This window comes from Benincasa hispida, chromosome 10 (genome assembly GCF_009727055.1).
Source record: "Benincasa hispida cultivar B227 chromosome 10, ASM972705v1, whole genome shotgun sequence".
Taxonomy (NCBI): Eukaryota; Viridiplantae; Streptophyta; class Magnoliopsida; order Cucurbitales; family Cucurbitaceae; genus Benincasa; species Benincasa hispida.
Genome location: NC_052358.1, coordinates 5,081,714 through 5,103,802, shown reverse-complemented (window position 1 = coordinate 5,103,802; position 22,089 = coordinate 5,081,714). Strand labels below are relative to the sequence as shown.

The 22,089-nt window shown below is 35.2% G+C and overlaps 1 long non-coding RNA gene and 1 pseudogene across 1 annotated transcript; one reads left to right on the top strand and one right to left on the bottom strand.

Annotated features, from left to right (window-relative positions):
• The first annotated feature begins 13,880 nt into the window (after positions 1-13,880).
• On the top strand, positions 13,881-15,839 carry LOC120088014. The gene is made up of 3 exons (XR_005484789.1): positions 13,881-14,382; positions 15,344-15,403; positions 15,586-15,839. It is a non-coding gene; the product is annotated as an uncharacterized LOC120088014 (long non-coding RNA).
• Positions 15,840-18,309: 2,470 nt separating this feature from the next.
• On the bottom strand, positions 18,310-20,485 carry LOC120088252 (annotated as a pseudogene).
• Between the last annotated feature and the right edge of the window lie 1,604 nt (positions 20,486-22,089).

Below are 22,089 nucleotides of genomic sequence, written 5' to 3'. Positions count from 1 at the left end.
ATATCATATATAATCAAATTACCTCTTGTCAATTTGAAAATTTCAAATAAACACCAAGAACTGATCCTCAACTGAATCCATTGAGCTACTAAGGGGACCTTATGGACCTATAGCTCGAAGCTCCAACAGTACGTGAATAACTGACTAAACTCTTTAGTCACGGGGATTCACCATCCGTTAACTGTCAGGTACTCTACTAAAGATCGACAGTTGAACTCTTCTTACCACATTTATATTATGTGTCCATCTTAACCAAAATACCGTGCAATAACCCATCAAAGATCGCTCGTAAGTACAACTCGACTAATAATCGTTATGCTCCTGTAGTTACATCTAACTCCTTAAGTACTGCTGATCCCTCTAATGAACATAAGTCATAGTTTTACTATAACTTGTGTCCTCTTTCCAAAGAGAAGTTGTGGCCACTATGTTCAAGCCTCGAAATCAGCCTTAAGGGAGTAATCTCTCTACTTATCCCTGTTTCGAGAAAGGAGTAAATTTCATCTTGTGTATTGAGTTTCCAGCTCCAAATCAGACAAGTCCCAAAAAGTGCATGTTGAGTTGAAAATCTAGCCACTCTCACCCATAATAATCAAAGAACCGCCCTCAAAAGCAGAGATTTCCAAAACACTCAGGATTGGGGTCGTGTCACCTATGGTCGTTTAGGTTGAGAATGTAAGTCTCTAGTATCAACGACGTTATATACAGATTCTAGTCATCTCGTGGTCCGATCTTATACAAACTCTTTGTATAAGATACCCCCTCGCATGTCTTCACATGAATAGTCAGGATCTACCATCTTTAGCAGTTTACAACACTTGTAAACCTCTACAAAGTGGGCCGTATCCGTAGTGTCACCAGGATCAGGTATCCCAGCTTAATCCTTATGTTATAGACCTATTTAGATTATCACTTAAGTCATGATCCACTTTTATATCACATATACATGCTTAAGTTTACATAAAATAACCATGGAGCTTTGTTTATTGGATATGAGTAATTGCCAGAATGAAATAACAATTATTTTATTCATAAAACAATGTGTATCATTATAAACAATGAGAATCCGGGAGAATTAGGACATCAATTCCAACAGTATTTGTATCCTTCATTAGAGCTAATAGAGGTAGGTCCCCACACATCCGTATAGACTAAGTCAAATTTATGTCGTGCATGAGATGTAGAGTTAGAAAAAGGTAGTGAGTGAGCTTTTCCAAGGCAACAAGATTCATAAAAAATAGTATCATCATTTAACTTCATAGGTTGATTACATGCCTTTAAAATTGACTCCAAAATTCGAAGTGAGGGGTGACCTATCCTTCTATGCCACAATCCTTTAGACTCTACTACATTTACTCCAATATTTGACAGAACAAATGCAGTGGACTCCTTATTTTTTTTTTCCTTAGATTATCAAGACCTACAGCATCCTTTGTATCTACGTCAACAAGGAGCACCTCTTCTTTAACCAGCTGATATGAAGCATTCTTAAGAGTTCTGGTCACTAGTGTTTACCTGAACATATATCCTTAATAACACAATAGTTAGTATGAAATTTAACAGATACTTGATTTCCTTGTATAACCTTGAAACACTGATTAGATTCTTAGCAATGCTTGGTACATACAAAACATATTTTAAATTTAGTTTATAGCTAAGAGCAGATAAGCAAGCATTTCCAACAGATGAAATGTTTAGTTGTTCTCCATTACCTACCATGACAAGCTCATGACCTGTATAATCAGATGGTTTTGCTATATTGTTGTGGTCAGCAGTGATGTGGTTAGTAGCCCCACTGTCTGAATACCAACTAAAGTCTCCTGTAGGCTCACTTTGTAGGAACGGATTTGAGTTCTGTATTGTGACAAACAATGAAGGATTAGATGGATGCATTCTTGAGTTTCCTTGGTTGTGATTACTCCTCTTACCGTTATTTTGGTTGGGTAAGAATTCTCTGTTATACCTCCGATAAAAAACGTCTGCAGTATGCCCATATTTTGTGCAGACTTGGCAAGTAGGTTTGTTACCCCTGCCTCTTCCTCTTCCTCTGTTGCCACTTCCATTAAAGCTATTGTTGCCTCTAAATCCAATCAATTGTTGTTGACAGTTTCCCTCTTGACTGTTGCCTTGACCAGTCAATTTTGACGTAGGTGGGTTGCGGTTGAAAGCTACATTTGCTGAAGCATTGTGCTTAAATACTATTGTGGTTTTTGAGTTATTTTGATGCTCTAGTCATTTTTCAAAGGAAAGCAGTTCAGGCTGCTGATGCGTTATTTTATGTGATGAAATTATGGAATGAAATGCGGTGATGGAAATGCGTTGAGCAACAAGTTTTCTCAGCAAAATCCAAGTATAAACCCTACTGAGTTTCCTGGCAAGTCCAGGGTCGAACTTAGGGACTAAGGAAATCAGTATGCGGTGATAATTTTCAAGAAGACTTTGCGGTAACCAGTAAATCAAATAGTTGTTTTGGGTTGTTGTTTGCGGTATAAAATAAACGTATGCGACGGAGTTTCGAAAAGAGTTGATAATAAGGAAGATGCGATGAATATGCGGGAAATGGGTTGAGAAGGGGTTCAGCTAACACTTCCTAGGATGCATTCATGTTATGCGATCATGCAACACACATACAATAGCAAATCATCTCTCAACGAAAATGCTACGGCTTCTAGTACTAGAATGCATGCGATATATGCAATGAGTCTATAGGACCTACACATAAGCCTCTATTCTTATTTATGCAATGACAAAATGACACACACAAATAAGGCGACCACATAATATCATAACCTATCTCTAGGGTGCATGTGATGCATGTTGGCAAATAGAGCTTATTTCTAAGTCCCTATCTCTTGCTTATGCATATCTAATCTCGCTCTCTCGAGTCTAGATTCTAATCTAGCTCTCTCAAGTCTTAGGTTCTTTCTTTAGACTCTCTCTCAAGTAGCTCTAAAGGGATGTTGGGTACAGCATAAAACAAGATAATTGCATGTAATGAAGATCCTAGGTCATGTTAGCTTAGTTCTTCTCAACCCATTCAATAAAATTAGCTACTTATGCATGCTTTTAAGAGAGTGAACAGATGTAGATCAAGAAGTTCCATTGTATAGATATAAAGTTGAAATACAAAATAAAAATGCAAGATGAGAATAAAGAGCCTGGTAGCAATCTCTTGCTTCCCAAGGCTTTTACACTGTCTTTTCTACTCTGTTCAAAAGATAGTCTCGCTCTCGTGAGAGTCGACCCTCTCTCTGCTTTCCACTCCTCTGGGTTCTCTCTCGAGTTGGCCAAAGCGATCTTCCGGCATCTCTTCCCTTCTCTTGCTCCACCTTCTAAGTAAAAAGGAAAACTATGAACAAGGCTATTCTATCTAAGGGAAAATTCTCTAACTATCCCAACTACTTTACTGAAGGTTGCCTTTTGTATTTATAAAGCTTCTGGGTGAAAGGTGTCTTCTCTCTTATGATTGCACTAATGGGATGGTTTTAATTATCTGTCTGATGCGCCAAATATTTGTCACCGAAAAGCTGAGTGTACTTGCTACAGTAGATCGTTAGCGGCTTGTCAACTTAATTCAGACTCGACTGTCATCAGTTTTCTGTCCCATCATGATTAATTATGCTTTTAAACCAGATACGCCCACCAAGTTGCGGCGGTTCTATGCGACAATCCTTCTTGAGCAGATGTTTGCAAGCACAAATCACCGCAAAGACTTGCGGTAACGCTGCGCTCGACCATTACTTTCTTGTGATCGCATTTTACGCTTTGTGTCAATGCATATTCTGCACAAAAATACAAAAGTTAACTGTTTTTATGCGATGAACGCATGTGACTGCAATGTTACAAATTTAATGCTTTTTGGACGCAATCTTATATATTTTATCGATGCAAACCTACATTATTTAATAACTTAGCACTGTAATAACGTGCATTTTTTCCCGTTATCAGCTACATATCAAGCCATGAGATTTATGTCTTGCTCTGGATAACTACAACCACTGGGTTGTACTCTTCATCCAATCCCAAAAGAACTTGAGATACGAGATTGTGCATAGGGCTGCCCGCTTGAGCCAAGTTATCAAAGTGAAGTTTCATTAGTTTTAGGTGTTCAAACATTGAGGTGTTACCTTTTCGAGTTTGTTAGAACATCTGGCGTAGGTAATCTTCTTTTCTCTTGATTGAACTCCAAATAAGGAGTGAATCATTTCCCATAGATTTTTGGCACTTTCATGTCCCATTGTTGCACAACTACTTCTGGTATCATGGAGTTGTACAGCTAACCCAAAAGAAGTTGATCGGCAGTGATCCATGCTTCATACAGTGGATTCAAGATCCTTTCTCTGATCGAGATTGACTCTCCTTTTAAAGAGTTTGAGTCCAGTGCGTGGTGTAGCGGATATGGTGAACATCGAAGGGCAGGCTTAGGTTCCAATTAAATTCCCTTCTAGCTTGCATCCTCTAAAAATCGGACTAGCCAATGTCTTCCACAGCATGAAATTTCCTCTTTCCAGCTTGGTGCTTGTAATCTGATTGAGTAATTGGTTCAAGGGAGGCATGCTAAAATTTGTCGATTCAAAGGTAACAGCTGCTGTTGCTGAGGCATTTGCCATGGGAAGGCTCTGATACCAAGTCAGAGTTTTAAGTAAAAGACGAAGCGATGGAAAATTTCTCACTCTGTTTTCTTCATTTTCTCAAGGTAGAGATATGTTTGTTTTATACAAATTTCCCAAAATTAGGGTTGCAATAATAAATGAATAAAATATATGTAAAATGATAAAAATCAATGAATGTTATAGATGGACCAATGAGACAAATAGGGAATGAAGGATGTTGAGAGAGCCTAACAGAATATTGATTCCAACAACGATCCATTCTTCAATTTTCTTGCATGGCTTCAAGCTTTGACATGACTTTTTCCAAATTGACGTGTCTGCATTGACTCTTCTCCTTTGTTAATAACTCTAACACAACCAAATAAAAGAAGGTGTCGATGCTGATTGCATACATCATCCATGAAAGGATGCTCCAACTATATTTATAAATGAACAAAACGCATTTTGAATGAGTGACGAACTCGTGAACCACACTATTACATCTTATATAAGCACATGAAAAACCATTAATATAATTTTCCACTTATGATTGTTGGGAAGGATGTGAACGAAGAAAAATAGGAACTTAAAAGTGGAAATTCGACGAAAAACTTAAAAGAGGATGATAAAATACTATTCATAACTTTGGGAAAAAACGATGGTAAGTAATAATCTCGGAGCTACATTTTCATCCCTTTGTTTCTTCGTTGTGGGAGGCTAACTCATGTGTGGAATTGAGTTAAACTTGCTTCTAACAGAGATGGAATCAACAAAACAACCTGAGCTAATTTGCATAGCGAACTTTTATTCAATCAAAAGGTTTTAAATAATTTGAGAATCTATTTTAATCTAGATGGGATGATCTATGTTTAATCAAAGCATTTTGATTATTCTATCGTAGAGAGCTATCACTTCTTGAAAGAAAAATAAATAAAAAGACTACCATGTGAAGAGAGGACAAGTACAATAATATTTTATGAATAAGAATAATAGACGAGTGCACGTACAAATTATTTAAACTTATCATTTATAAGAAAAGATCGACTATGTTGTAGGGGTGTTCAAGGACCCAACAATCCAAACAACTTGGACTACTCAACCCAAATTGTAAGAGTTAGGTTGGGTTAATTTTAATTTTGGATTGGATTGGGTTGAATTTTTTATGTTTTTTTATTGGGTTGGATCTAGGTTATACTTTTAAAACTTCGAGTTAACCTGACCCAACCCGAATTTCTTATATATATATATATAAACTTGTAAAGATTATCTCATAAATATTTTTATGATGTTTGTATGAAGTTTGTAACATATATCTTGGATTTTAATATTTAAAATTTTGAGTTTTATAATTATTAGTATGTGTTGTATACAAATTTAAGTATTTTAAGTTAATAAAAAAAGAAAAGAAAAAAAATAAACCAATAATCCAACCTAATCCAACCTAAATTTTAAGAGTTAGGTTGGGTTGACCAACTCAAATTTTTGGGTTGGTCCCAAAAATCTCCCAACCTATGTACACCCCTACTATGTCGTGTTGTTTTCGGGTTAGAGTTTATGTTAATCTCACAACTTCGTGTGAGATAATAAAATATTTCGCAATGATTTGAACAACTTCTCTCAGCGATGGATGATGCGTTATTTTATGATGTGGAATTGTGGATGAAATGCGATGATGAAAATGCGTTGAGCACTCAAGTTTTCTCAGTGGAATCCAAGTGTAAACCCCACTGAGTTCAGGGTCGAACGCAGGGACTTGGGAAAACAGGTTGCGGTGGTAATTTTTAGAAAACTTTGCAGTAACCGGTAACTCAAATAGTTGTTTGGTTTTGTTGATTGTGGTAATGAAAAATAAACAAATGCGACGGACTTGAGAAAAGTCTGACTGTGTGATAGATGCACTGAGTATGAGGATGAACGGGTTGAGAAGGTCTTTAGCTAGCGTTACTTGGGAATGTATCAGACTATGCAATCATGCTACACCCATACACAGCAAGCCATTTTCCAATCCGAATGCGGTGCTCCTAAGTCTAAGATGCATGTGTTGAATGCAAAATGTGTCCATAGAGCTTATTTCTAAGTCTCTACTCTTTTCCTATGAGATGATGCAAGATGCACAAAGGCAAGGTGTCAGTACACAATCGTATCCCATCTTTAGGATGCATGCGATGCGTTAATAGCAAACAGTGCTTATTCCTAAGCTTCTATCTCTTAATTATGCATTCTAATCTGACTCTTCTGAGCCTAGATTCTAACCTGACTTTCCCAAGCCTAGATCCTGTCTTTAGACTACCCTCCCGAGTATCTCTAATGGACAAATGAAGCATACATAATACAAGATAATCGCATAGAATTAAGATCCCCAATTAAGCTAGCTGAGTGCTTCTCAACCCATTCAACAGATTTAGCTACTCATGCGTGAATAAAAGAGAGTGAACATATATAGATAAGTAAATTCCAAATGAGTTTGCCATTTCTATAAATGAGTTTGAGTACAAAATAACAATGGAAGATAAAGGTAGAGATCCTGGTAGCAATCCCTTGCTGACCGTGGCTTTTACACTGGCAATCTCTATTCGGTTCAAAAGATATTCCTGCTTCCGCAGGAGTTGGCCCTCTCTCAGATCTTGAAGCTTTCAACGCCCTCCCAAGCTTACCGGAACAATCTTTCGGCATAACCTCCTTCTCTCACGTCCGTCTTAAAAATAAAAGAAAATCTAAGAACAAGGTGATAACTTGTAGAAATACAAGTTATTTATGCCACCTTATCTAGATATTGCGGCCAAAAGTTAGTAATTATGCACCAGTTGTATGAAAATTAGCCTAGTATTGCAATAATTATAAATGTTTGCGATTACACCCACTAACACCAAAAAGATGCAAGACAAGCCAAACTTTACTCTGTTTTGCAGGAGACCAAGTCACTGCTTGCGCTCAAGGCTCACGAGAGACTAATCAACGCATCTCGGTCACATTGCACCCGTCAATCAACAATGAAGAGACGATTACAACTATGACGGTACAATGCGACAATCGATCCAAGAGCTGTGCTTCAACCGCATGCGGTAATAAAAACAAACACCACATGCGAACCTATGATTGAAAGATGCAGCTGAGCAACGCAAGAGTGGAGAATTGAGACACGTGTACAACTAACGGTTGTGCAGAATTGACGATCTGATTGCATAACAGAAGGAATAATATCCCTCCATCTTCGAAATTACCATAACCATGAGTGGGGACCACAAGGCCAGAGTCAAAGATCTGCACCTATAAATACCCCATTGATTTCAGAGAAAAGATATGCTACTTGATACGGGGCTAAGTGCTGCTAGATTGTAGAGAAAAGTCTGAGCTGAGTGCTTAAGAGAAGAAATCTGGGAAGAAGACAAGATAAGGCCGAGAGGTGAATCTCAGATCCAACCTGCCATACACCCAATCGGAAGCTCTGTGCAAAGATCCCTGCTACCGGTAGAGCAAGCTTGAGAGGGAAGCTCTTCCTACCATCAAATCCATCTTATCCGGCAAGCAGATCTCCATTAAATCTGTGCCAAGACATTGGCACTTGTTTGTATCTGTTCTATCTCTCTTTCATTGTGTATTTCATGTTTTCTTTATCTCTTCATTCATACACCATGTATCAAATGCTTAGTAGAAATATTAAATGTTTTGATAGATTCCATTTACCATTTTCTGTCTATTTCCGTTCACCCATCCATTACTTTCTTCATGATGTCTCTTAACCCCCTGATAAGCAATATGAATCACTAAGAACTTAATCTGTATTAAAGATAGAAAATATGTTTAGCTAAAGCATGCTAGACGGCATCTTCATCTGTAAGAGCAGAAGTGAAGGTGTCATTCTGATCTATCGAGAGAAGGTCAGAAGAATGCGTTAACTAAAGCGAGTAGTATTTCCAGACATGGAAGCAACCTTGTATTCATTACATTAGTCTCTGTTTCACCACAAACATGTGGGAACGTGGCCGACCACTAAGAGCTGTAAGCTAAGAGAAGAGCAGAACAGTATTTGTACCTTCGATCCAATTAAGAACTTGCGTTGGTGTATTATTTGTCTTTCTCTTTCTATTCTGTTCATAAGACTTGTCGCTGCATCCCATGTCTTTGCATAACTTTCACAGCCAGCCTTAATCCTAGCATCTTGTACATGAAGTCTGTATCTTGTATCATCTAGCTTAGGTTTACTGTATTTTTATGTTTTTATCGCATCTTTACTACTTTCCTTTATTTTATTGCAATTTATATACTTATACAAACTCCTTTTTAAAGATTGGAAACCTGGTCGCATATATCATGAACATACTGCAACAACCTAAATCATTCCCCATGTTCGACCTCGGATCACACCGAGAAACTTGCAGTGAAATTATACTTGGTTCCATCGTAAGAAAACTTGTGACAACGCATGGCATACTACATGAACATCCATAATTAATGCATAACTAGAAGTAGTATCGCATCATTGTGAGCAATTTATATCATCAATCCAAAACCCGTTACAAAAGGCTAACAGTCTAAGGAAAAATTCTCTAACTCTCCAAACTTTTGAACCCCTTTTCTGAAGAATGCTTTGGTATTTATAGAGCTTCAGAGTGAAGAGCGGCTTCTCTCTTATGATTGCATAGATGGGATGGCTTTAATTTCCTGACTGATGCGATGAATGTTTGTCACTGAAAAGCTGAATGTACTTGTTATCGTTAGCGGCTGTCAACTAATTCGGTTTCAACTGTCTTCAGCTTTCTGTCCCATCGTGATTAATTATGCCTTTCACCCAGATGTGCCCACCAAGTTGCGCCGACTCTTTGCGGCAATCCTTCTTGAGCAGATGTTTGCGTACACAAATCACCGCAAAGCCTTGCGATAATGTTGCGCTCGTCCGTTGATTTCTTGTGATCGCTCTTTTTGCCTTACGTTAACGCATATTCTGAATAAAAATACAAAAATCAACTGCTTCTATGCAATGAACGCATGCGATCGCGATATTATGAATTTGATGCTTTTTGGACGCAATCTAATATGTTTTATCAACGCAATCCAGCATTGTTTAAGAACTTAGCACTATGATAACATGCATTTTTGCCCGTTATCAATGGATGTATTCATTTCATAGAAACACTACACGAATTTCGGGCTTTAATGTCGGTTGGAAAAAGTGAAACCGGATGTATAATTCAGTTTTGTTTTTTTTAAAAAAGCAGATCTTTAATGTCGGTTTTAAACCGACATTGTAGGTATACATTTAATGTCGGTTTAAAACCGACATTAAAGATCCGGTTTTCTTTTTTTCCTTAAAAAAAAAATAAAACCCATTCCCCCCCATTTTTTTTTCATTTCCCGCTTCTACCCCATCTACCTCATCTATCCCTTTTCTAAACCCTATTTTCCCCATCAGCCACCTCCTCCCCAGTCCCCCCCCTTTTTGTTTCTTACGAAAATGATATTAGGTTACATTTTGTTTCTCTCCTTTCTCTCTCAGATTTCAGACAAACCTTCGTAGACGGCAAAGAGAAATGAAACCAAAAGCTATCAAAAATTCCAAAAAAGCCAATCTCTTGGATCATCACTCCCTAAACACCTACTCGATGAATCTATTTCTGAGGTAGAGAAGTAAGAGATATGTGAAACCAACGAGAAATGGCAGAACCCGTAGATAGGTCGGCAATGTCAGTCCATGTAGTACCGATTTGAAATCGATTTTGCATCTTTTCTTACTTCCGATGCCATTGATAAACAAGCAGCGAGAGTCATAGTCGACGCTTTGAGAAGATTCCAACGATGATTGAAAAAATAAATTGAAGAAAGAACAAAGAGATCGGTAGAGATATGAAGGATTTGAATCTGTTTCTAAGGTAATTCAATCTGCAATTTCATTCCCCCTTTTTTAGATCTTTTTTGCGTTAATTTTAATCTAGGTTTGAGCTTTTTCCTTGCAGATTGTCACCAGCCATAATGAAGGATTTGAATCTGTTTATGAGGTAATATGAAGGATTTGAATCTATTTCTGAGGTAATGCTATTTGGCTACATTTTAGTGTTTCTGAATATAAACCAGCTAAAAAAACCACAAAGTTCTAAGAGTTTTGGTAATGCGATACATTTTTTGTTTCGTCATTCATCTGTACTTCTTAGGGGAGAGAGGAATACTAGAGCATTAGAGATTTGGAGAAAGACTTTATTGATGTTTGATTCGTTGTTAGTTTATGTCTCTCTGGAAAGTGTCAAGCTAAAGAAAAAGAAGAAACACAGAACAGAAAGACCCAGGTTGGTAATTCTTTTTGACATTTTTTTCCAGCACCATTTGTTACATAAGTGTGCCATATTCAGATATTCCAATCCTGCAGATGGTAGCAAAACTGCATGGAATACTGAGACCATTTCTACTTCGAAGAATGAAATTTGATGTCGAGCTAATGCTCCCTCGGAAGAAAGAAATCATAATATATTGGTTATAATTGAAGCTAGCACTGTTTTTACAACTTCTCTTGTTTTCATAAATATTATTTATATATTTAGATATATATCTCCACCCAAATCCCTCCCCTCTTGCCCAAATCCCTCTCGCTCTCGCTCATAAAGGCCAAATCCCTCCCCTCTCGCCCAAATCCCTAGCTCTCGCTCATAAAATCCATCCGCTCTCGCTCTCGCTAATGAGGTCTTCTGCACGCAGCCCTTTCGCTCTCGCTCGTCCTCCACTTGCTACTCTCGCTCTCGCTCATCACCTCTCGCTCTCGCGCACATAAAGTCCCCTCTTGCTCGCCCTGCCCGAACCCATTGCCAACCCTAAAGAAAACTGATCCTATTAAATTTAGCGTCTTGAGTAAGTGTTGTCTTTTTTCTTTTTTTTTTTCTTTTTTCCTTTTGACTTTGTAAATTGGTGGTTTTTTCCTTTATTTCTTGGATTATTTCTTATCATCATGCATTTGATAATTTATTCCGTGCTTCTCCAATTGGATTTTCTCTCTGTTGGAGGAAGGGGAGAAGGACATGATTAATTAGTATGCCATGGTGAACTGTTAATATCACCATCACTTGTCAAAATTGCTTTCTTGACTTAACTTTCCAATGGTTTACACAAGATGTTTTAATTCATAAGTCTTGTCAATATTTTAGACTGAAAATACAGTTAGCTACGTGTCGTGGTTGTTTGTTCCACAATAGTCCATGTGTGCTCAATTTGAATCATGCCTTTTTGAGTTAATCCTACTGGTGGCCGCTTTATGTTTATTGTGTGGTGGTTTAATATTTGGTGATTGATCCTTGTTAATAAGAATTATTGGTACAGGAAGTTCACTTTGGGAAATTAATAGTCTTCGATACCATTATTGTCCTCCTGTTTCAAGGTATTCAGTTTAATATTGATCTAGAAACTTTTGTTGCTTTGGATTTCATACTGAAAACTAGTCCTTATGTTCTTATAGGTTAGTTTTATGCCTAGTATCCCCGCACAATCAAGTGTGTGAAGTGTTCAAAAGAGACCTTGGCATGGCACCGGATAAGGCATATTTACTTGGCTAAACCTGTTTCATATAATCAGATTATGCATTCATTCTATTGAATGGAGATTACTTTTGCAATCTGACAGAAGCTGGTTATCTTGATTGTGTTACTGTTACATATGAGTTGGAACTTTTGTTTTTTGTATTCTGATCACATTATAGCACGTTTCAATGTGCGTGACAGATTGAAGTTTCATTAACATTTGGCCTTTCATATGATTATATAAATGTGGTTATGGTTATAATATTAATTTTTCTCCTTGGATCAGAGTCTGCCTGAGGTTAAATTTTTAATCTCAGGCACATTACTTGTTAAGTTGAAGTTAAATTCTAAATCTTTCCAATCCTTCTGTAGTTGCTGGATGAGCTGAAGAAGAAGAATCCTGATAATGAAGTCCATCTCGACAACGTATATTACATCTCTTAATCTCTCAAACCCTCCCAAATTTGTAGACAAATAAAATTGTGTTGCCCTTACACGGAAGATTATGTTGCCGTTGTAAAATCATAATCTTTGTATTACTTATAAGTTATGTTTTCAAGACTTGAATTATTGTACGCCTTTTAAATTATAATTCTATAGCAGAATTTGTGGATTAAATATAATAGATTTACAATCCATACATGAATAATATCATAGCCATAGTGTTAGATGACGATGCGTCATGTTATACTTTTTTACCAAAAAATGGATTTGGCAAAAGAACTTTAAAAAATGGACAATAATTGATAAAACTAACAGATTCGAGCTTCAATGTCGGTTAAGAATCCAAAAAAAAAAAAAAATAGGCTTTAATGTCGGTTGCAACTGACAAGCTTTAATCACTAAAGACCTTTAATGTCGGTTGCAACCGACACAAAAGACCTTTAATGTCGGTTGCAACCGACATTGAAGGATGTGTTATAACACTATCTTTAATGTCGATTGCCAATCGACATTAAAGCCCGAATTTCTTCTAGTGAAAATAATTATAGTTAACATACAAAATGTCAAGATATTTAACAAGAAATTTGTAGTCTAGCTAAAAAGAAAGAAAAGAGTTCTCAAGATTTTAGTTTGGGGTTCATTTTTCTTGAAACAATATACATATAAAAACGTGGTGAAAGTGCTACAAAATTGGTTAAATTATAAAATATGATTTTATAGTTTAGGGACTATTTTTGGAAATTAAAAGTTAGAATTTAATCTCCATAATTTTAAAAGTTAGAATTTAGTTGATGTAGTTTTCACTTGCACCTTAGTAATTAACAAAACGAAGCTTGCACCCCTAGAGATGGATCCATTTAATGGAACCAAGCTTGTTTTGAATTTAATCTCCGTAATTTTAAAAGTTAGAATTTACACTACTACAAAATCTACATTACTTGACACTTGTAGTTTTTAATTACTTGATGGTTCTTTGGAAAAAACGTAAAGTAATGATGTTTTAGAAAAGAAAATGTCAAGTAAAAGGGTTTAAAAAGCAGAAATTGATGGAATTTTTCGGATATTTTCATGCGAACCATTACTTGACACGTTTTTCGTGTCAAGTAATATAAGGTCTCACATTTTTCGTGTCAAGTATAAGAAACTCTTACTTGACATATTTTTCGTGTCAAGTAAATATAAAAAATAATACTTTTTTAATCTTTACTTTTTGTTTCCCTCCCTCTATCATTTTCATTTCCCTCTCAAATTTGGTTTCCCTCCTACTAAAATTATCAAATAAAATATAAAAAATAATTTACTTATTATTTTAAACAAGTAAAAAAGACATCCCCCTTCCTCATTTTTTCTCTCGCAACCCCCCTCCCCCCTCCCAAACCCTCTCTTCACAGCAGCCGACTTTCCCTCTCCCTCTGCCCTTCGACTCTCCCTCTCCCTATTGCCGGCAGCCGTACAGCCAACCTCCGTTTATTAGCCCTGCAGATCCACTATCCCTCTCTTCATTCGTCAAGCCTAGAAACCCCTCCCCCCCGCCATTCGTCAGCCCAGCAAACCCCACTATCCCTCGTTCGTCAGCCTAACCCTCACTTGCGCCACCTCGTCGTTTCGTCCACAATCTCGTCGCTCTCCCTCCCCTGTTCCACCGTCGATCTGGCGGTGGTTCTAACCTCCATCGGTGGCTAGTCGAAGATCCCTGGCCTCTGACGCTTACTATTACAGATCTGGCAATGCGAAGGAATCTGACCGAGACTTGGGTGCTCCAAACGCAGTCCTCTTGGGAGCCCTGTAGAGAGTTTTCAGATTAGCCAACTCTAGCAAATAGTCTGGTCAATTTTCTGCTGGGAGTTAAGGTAAGGTTTAATTGTTTAGTCATTGATTGATTTGTGTAAGAAGTTTTCGAAATTTCTTGTTTGGGATTTTAATTAAATTTTTACTTAAATAACCATTCGAAATAGAATACTCGTCTGTGAAGTGTTTTGTTTGGGTATCAATAAATATGTTGGAAGTGTTGGAATATTTTACTTAACTAACCTTCCATTTGTGCTTACGTGAACTCTAAATTTTCTAAGGCTCCTTTGAAGCAGAAATCCTCTTGTACTTATCAAACATATTTTAATTAAATATATTACATAAATAACCATATGAAAAAAGATTTTTGGAAGCAACGTTGCGTAGCCATAAATAATTGTAGCATCTTTTGTAATGATTGATTTTGAAGTATTGGAAGGAGCTGAGTTGTTGTCCAATAGGTTTGAGACTGATCTTGGCAAGGTTTTGGTAAGTTTGGAGATTAGTATTAATAGTTCTTTGTTACCCAGTAAAGTATTGGTCTAATAATTGAGTTATTTTGAATTTTTTATGTTCAGTTCAAAGATTTCGAGGGATTAGAGTCATTGTCCAGCAAAGTTAACGATGTTTGGACGTTTTGATAGGTATTGAGGCCTTGGTACTCTTTTCGAATTGTTACATAGTTGCTGTGGAATTTGCATTTTGTAACCATTATTATTGAACTTTTCATAGGTTGGATTACTTTGTTGTAGTTTTGAAATGGCATTCGAGTCAAGCAACACTTTGGGTAATTTATTTGGAGTTAATTGGTTATTTTGGTGAATGAAATTTTGAAGAATTTCTTATTGCTTTAGATAAGATTGATCTTTCAATATTCTCAATTTTTTGTGAAAGTGGTAAAGGTTGGGGGAAAGGTATATGCATTCTTCTATTTTAAACTTTAGTATATGCTTGATTTGTTGATAACCTTCTTCCTTTTTATTATATTTTCTTAAATCTCTGCCATCTTCCTTTGTTTTGCAGCAAAAAGTAATTGTTCCTCCTGAGGCTAGATATGGTCAAAAGAGAATGAGTGAAATCCCAGTAAGTCCATAACTTTAACGTGTAGATATTTTTTAAGTTTTGAGTATGATATTTTTCTATTGCATAAAGTAAGCCAATCATGTACATTTTTTCTTGTGCGTGACTTTTTGTTGTTGTTGTATCTTAACATTTATTTATATATTTTGAAATTTGATGGTATCGCCCTTTATTCTATTTTGCAGGTTGACTTGCTTAAACATGGCTTACTGACCCTTAGTTCTCGATCTTTAGACTAAAGCTCAATGTATAGATTAAATAACGTACTTTGTTGAGAGGTTACTAATTAAACAAGTTGTCACTTTTGTGTTTGTTGAAAGTTGAATTTTGTATATAAAAATAATAATTAAGATTTTATTTTGTGCATTTACATGTGAAAGAGAAATATTGTTGTAATTTTCGAGGAATGTTCATATCAAAAGTCATAGTTGAACATATGGATTTTTAGTGAAAATTTTTCACTCTGTTTTCTTCATTTTCTCAAGCAGAGATATGCCTGTTTTATACACATTTCCCCAAATTAGGATTACAATAATAAATGAATAAAATAAATAAAAAATGATAAAAATCAATGAATGTTACAGATGGACCACTGAGAAAAATAGGGAATAAAGGCTGTTGAGAGAGCCTAACAGAATATTGATTCCAAAAACGATCCATTCTTCAATTTTCTTGCGTGCCTTCAGGCTGTGACATGACTTTTCCCAATCTGACGTGTCTGCATTGACTTTTCTCCATTGTTAATAACTCTAACACAACCAAATCAAAGTAGGTGTCGATGTTGATTGCATACGTCATCCATGAAAGGATGCTCTTCCAACTATGTTTCTAAATGAACAAAATACCTTTTGCATGAGTGACGAACTCGTGAACCACACTATTACATCTTCTAGAAGCACATGAAAAACCACTAATATAATTTTCCACTTATGCTTATTGGGAAGGATGTGAACGAAGAAAAATAGGAACTTAAAAGAGAAAATCGACAAGAAAAACTTAAACGAGGATGATAAAATACCATTCATAACTTTGGGAAAAAAATGATGGCAGGTGATATTTTCATCCATTTGTTTCTTCGTTGTGGGAGGCTAACTCATGTGTGGAATTGAGTTAAACTTGCTTCTAACGGAGATGGAATTAACAAAACAACTTGAATTAATTTGCATGGCAAACTTTTATTCAATCAAAAGATTTTAAATAATTTGAGAATCTATTTTAATCTAGATGAGATGATCTGTGTTTAATCAAAGCGTTTTGATTATTCTGTTGTAGAGAGCTATCACTTTATGAAAGAAAAATAAATAAAAAGACTACCATGTGAAGAGAGGACAAATACAATAATTTTTTATGAATAAGAATAATAGATGAGTGCACGTACAAATTATTTAAACTTATCATTTATAAGGAAAGACCGACTATGTTGTAGGGGTGTTCAAAGGACCCGACAATCCGAACAATTTGGACTATTCAACCCAAATTGTAAGAGTTAGGTTGGATTAGTTTTAATTTTGGATAGGATTGGATTGAATTTTTTATATTATTTTATTGGGTTGGATCTGGGTTACACTTTTAAAAATTCGAATTAACCTAACTCAACCCGAATTTCTAATATATATATATATAAACTTGTAAAGATTATAACTCAAATATTTTTATGATGTTTGTATGAAATTTGTAACAGATATCTTGGATTTTAATATTTAACATTTTGAGTTTTATAATTATTAGTATGTGTTTTATACAAATTTAAGTATTTTAAGTTAATAAAAAAGAAAAGAAAAAACAAACTAATAATCCAACCCAATCCAACCTAAATTTTAAGTTTTAGGTTGGGTTGGATTGGAGACCCTATTCGGGTCATTCGGGTGGCTAATCCCACCAACTCAAATTTATTGGTTGGTCCCAAAAATCTCCCAACCTATGTACATCCCTACTCTATCCTGTTGTTTTCGGGTTAGATTTTATGTTACTCACAACTTCTTGTGAGATAATAAAATATTTTGCAATGATTTGAACAACTTCTCTCATGGACGGATGTATTCATTTCAAAGAAAATAATTATAGTTAACATACAAAATGTCAAGATATTTAACAAGAAATTTGTACTCTAGCTAAAAAGAAAGAAAAAAGTTCTCAAGATTTTAGTTTGGGGTTCATTTTTCTTGAAACAATGTACATATCATATAAAAATGTGATGAAAGTGCTACAAAATTGGTTAAATTATAAAATAAAATTTTATAGTTAGAATTGGATTACTATAATTTATAATTTAGTTCCTATGATTTGTTAAAATCTTCATAAATATAATAAACCCTATCAAGGGGACTATTTTTGGAAATTAAAAGTTAGAATTTAATCTCCATAATTTTAAAAATTAGAATTTAGTTGATGTAGTTTTCACTTTCACCCTAGTAATTAACAAAACCAAGCTTGCACCCCTAGAGATGAATCCATTTAATGGAACCAAACTAGAACAATGTTGATCTATCAGTAACAGGTTGAGAAATTTTGTTGATGGGGGCTTTATAATCGAAGGGATGTTAAGAAAGGAAATCTAAAAAAATAAATGCCAGGAGTAGGGTTTGAACCTAGGATTGGAGAGGTTAAAAGAGTATAAAGTTGAGGGGGAGAGGGAGGGAGAGGGGCTCGAGTCCCATGGGCCTATACTAAAGTCTTCGATGGATGTTATTCTGAGATGGAGAAAGTAGAGAAACTTTCAAAGAAAAATTAAAAGAAAATATGTGATACGTCCATATTGAGGAACTTGAGAGTAAATAACTCGCATGAATCTTTATTAATAAGATTGGACATATAAATAGCCAATCTAATGTATACAGATAGATAAAACTGGTTATGTTGAGAAAGACAATAAAAAGAAGTAGCTAATCATAACTATATATCCTAAAACTCTAAACTTGAGGATTGGGTGGGAGAAGCAGCCACTTCTCGCTCTGCACGTAATCAAGACTAGTGAACGGCTTCACTTCTGCATCACTCAATTGCTTGCCGTAATTTACGCGCCTGCTCGACTCCGATCCTGGTCCCGAACACTTGTATTCTCCGAACAAAACCGTTCTATAAAAATAAAAGAAAACATTATTCAATGCGACTGTTGCATATATTCTAAAGCATCTTGAATGCGACATGAAAAGACAATTTTTAATTGATTTAATTACAAACTTGGTCCTTATGATTTGGAAAAAAAACTAAAAATTATTCCTTAGGATTTAAAAGCAAAAAATCTAGTGTGTGGATTTATTGTTAGATAAAAATCTCATAAATAGTTACGAGACTATTGCATATATTCTAAATTTTAATTATAAATCATAAAAACTAAATTTTAACTTTCTTGAGTCATAGGAACTAAAATTACATCTTAACATTTTAAATTTTAATCCTACTTGAATGCATTTGACACGTGGAAAATTATGGTATAGCTTGAGATGCACTAAGTACTATATATATATATATATATATAGTTAGAATATGGTAATTACTTGTCGTAACCATGATGGCCCATGTCGTGCCAGCCTTCAGCATGCATGATATCAGCCATTGTTGTATAGGCAAAGACAACTCTAGATCTAGGCATCCAAGCTCTTCCCAAATAAGTGTTTCTGCCACCCGTTCCTGTAATGCTACAATGCACGAACGAATATCCACTGCCGTCTGATTCCTCTTCCCTTGAATGGGCTGTGATCACTCCCAATCCTCCCTCTCCCACCACATTCAACTGACAGTTCTGCAATTGTTTCAAATTACATTATTATTACTGTTCTATCAATTAAATATTTCTATATATAGAAAAACATTATGTTATATTATAGTATATGGTTTTCTTTGAGGAGCATTTTGGAGATATACCAAATAAAGGGAAGTTCCCTTTCCGAAAATGAAGTCGACGGTGCCCTGAATGAAGCAATTTTGTAGAAGATGTAAACCGTCATCGTCGCAAAGAGTGTCTTGAAATCCAAAGAATTTGCAATTGTAAACCGCGGCTTTTGTCCCCCTCAGTCTAGCTGCTAATGCTTGTTGCTCCTTTTCTTTTCCCATCTGGCCTTGGGGATGAATTCTGCCAATATTTTTCAACAAATGTAACAAAAAATAATAATTCCTATATAGTTTTAGTCATTGATTCAACATTTATGTCGTATGTTTTTAGTCTTTGAATTTTATAATAATATTTTATAGGGCTTCAAATTTAAATATTTTAATAAATTAATGAAATTTTCTACATCTATATTAGATCATTCATGTTCGTTGAATTTTAGTTTTTAGTTTTTAAAAAATTAAGATTATGATCATTACGCTCACTTCTAAAAATATCACTAACTTCTTTGGCTTTTCTCACTCTCACAAGGTTTTTAGTAATAGCAGTTATCAATGATAACAGTTGATAGTAACTATTTTTAGACAATAGCTTAATTTTAAGAAATCAAAAAACCAAAAATATATATTATTTTTTTCGAAAAAAAGTCAAATAATTATAAAATCCAAAAATATTAAAATTTTTAAAAATTTAATTAATCAATTAGATATAAATTTAATTTTGTGCCTAATATATTGGCAATTTGAACTCTAAAAAAAAGACATATTTAATGAACAAATTATACCTCGATGATGAGATTGGCCGCAACGAAATAATCATCACTCAACAATCAAGGTAGCACTATAAAACGGTGCCGTTATTTGGCAGCATCACCATCAAAAGTCATTTAGGCATCTTATTAGGAGACCCATAAAGAGTAACAAACGGCTTATTTCTATCAATCTTAAGCTTCTCTTTATAACTCCTTCTCCAATCCAAATCACTACACGTCTAGTGTTGCCGCTGGCACGCTGTTAATGGCTTCGGTGACAGTCTTGAAATCTCCACTTCCGTCGGCCCTTACTTTAACCACGGTGGCCTTTTCTTCCGCAGCCACAAGCCGCCGGATCAAGCCCCGCCTTACGATCGGCAAATGGCTTCACATTTTCCCAAAACCAGCCGTCTAATTGCGACTTTTCGGTCGGAACCTGCGGCGATGAGGCGAAGATGGCTGCAAAAGCTGATAGAAAATTACCAGTCTTGAAGCCCGAGGGCATTAATGCAATATTTCATTTTTTTGGGTTTTTTTCTTTTGGGTTTTTTGTTTTGGTTCCTTTTTCTTTCTTTCTTTTTTGGTTGTTTGAAAAGGTTTTAGTGTGTTTAATTTAATGGGGAAGGTGGATTTATATAGAGGAAGGAGGATAATACTTAACCATAAGAAGGTACGCGAGAATTGGAGTAATTGTCGTGATCTTCTTAGGTTTATGCTTTTTGAGCTGCCACAAACTACAATTATACCTAATTCCTAAATTAGACAACCAATATACCGAGTCTTTAATCTTCATGTAGTTTGACAAGTGTCTATTTCTCAAAATTCTTATATTTTATTTCGGTTATTATTACCAAATTCATTATTTATCATCAAAATATTTCTAGTTTTTCTATATTATAAAAAATAACAATTTTTTTTTAAAAGGAGAGTATATATTTTTCTATTTTATTTCTGTTTCTATACTTTTTATTGTTTTTATTAGTTTTATTAATTTTATGTTGGCGACGTTGCTACAAAATTAATAAAGGCTAAAATATGGGAAAAAAATCAATAATACTTTATAAATATTTTAATAAAAAAAGTTGCATTAATATTCTCTGTTGAGATATGTTATCGAGATTAAGCTAGATAAAACCCTAATACTCTCACTTAAAAGAACAATTAAAAAAATATCCCAAATAGCTTTGATTTAGTTTTTTAGAAAAAGAAACCATTTATTTTTTTTATTCTTTCTCTTACACTTGTTTCAGCTCTTAGTAAAAATAGGGGATAGATAATTTAAGCTAAAATAAAATTTCGTTGATGGTAGAAAATTAAAAGGATATTGGTAAGACACACACAAGTTTATATCTTAGTTGGAAAATAAAACAAAGAAATGGGCAACATATGAATTATTTTGTGGATTTTTTCTTTAGGGGCCGTTTGGATTAAGAATTTTCTCAATGCCCAGAAATTAAGGATGTCTGTGAATTATATGTCTAGGAATAAAATTACTAGAAATCAAGGATGACTATGTTTGGTCGTGCATAGGAAAAGAATGTCTGAAAATAGTATGTGTGGAATAGTATGTGGGAATTAAAAAAAATTGAGATTGTGAAAACAAGTCCATGAGGGTTTATGCCCAAAGTGGACAATATCATACCATTGTGGGATAGTTCAAGGGTCTTATCCCTATCAAGCATTTGTTGAAATGCCTTGAATCTGTTTGTTGGTGCTTCGAACAACCAAGTACGGGGGTCTCGCTTTAGCATATTTATTTATTTGTAGTTATTTACGATTATAACTCTAGGGTTTAGAGTAATGTGCTATATAAACTCTCTAACCCTAGAGGGCTTAAAATTATCTACACGATCACTGAGCTCCGCTACACGATCGCTGAGTAACAAAACGCTATATGATCGCCTACCAAATGCTATACGATCTCTTACTAAATGCTACACGATCGCTGAGCTCGGCTACACAATCGCTTAGCTCTGATACACGATCGCTGAGTAACAAAATGCTATAACAATCGCCTACCCAATGCTATATGATCGCTTACTAAATGCTACACGATCGCTGAGCTCGGCTACACGATCGCTGAGTAACAAAATGCTATACGATCGCCTA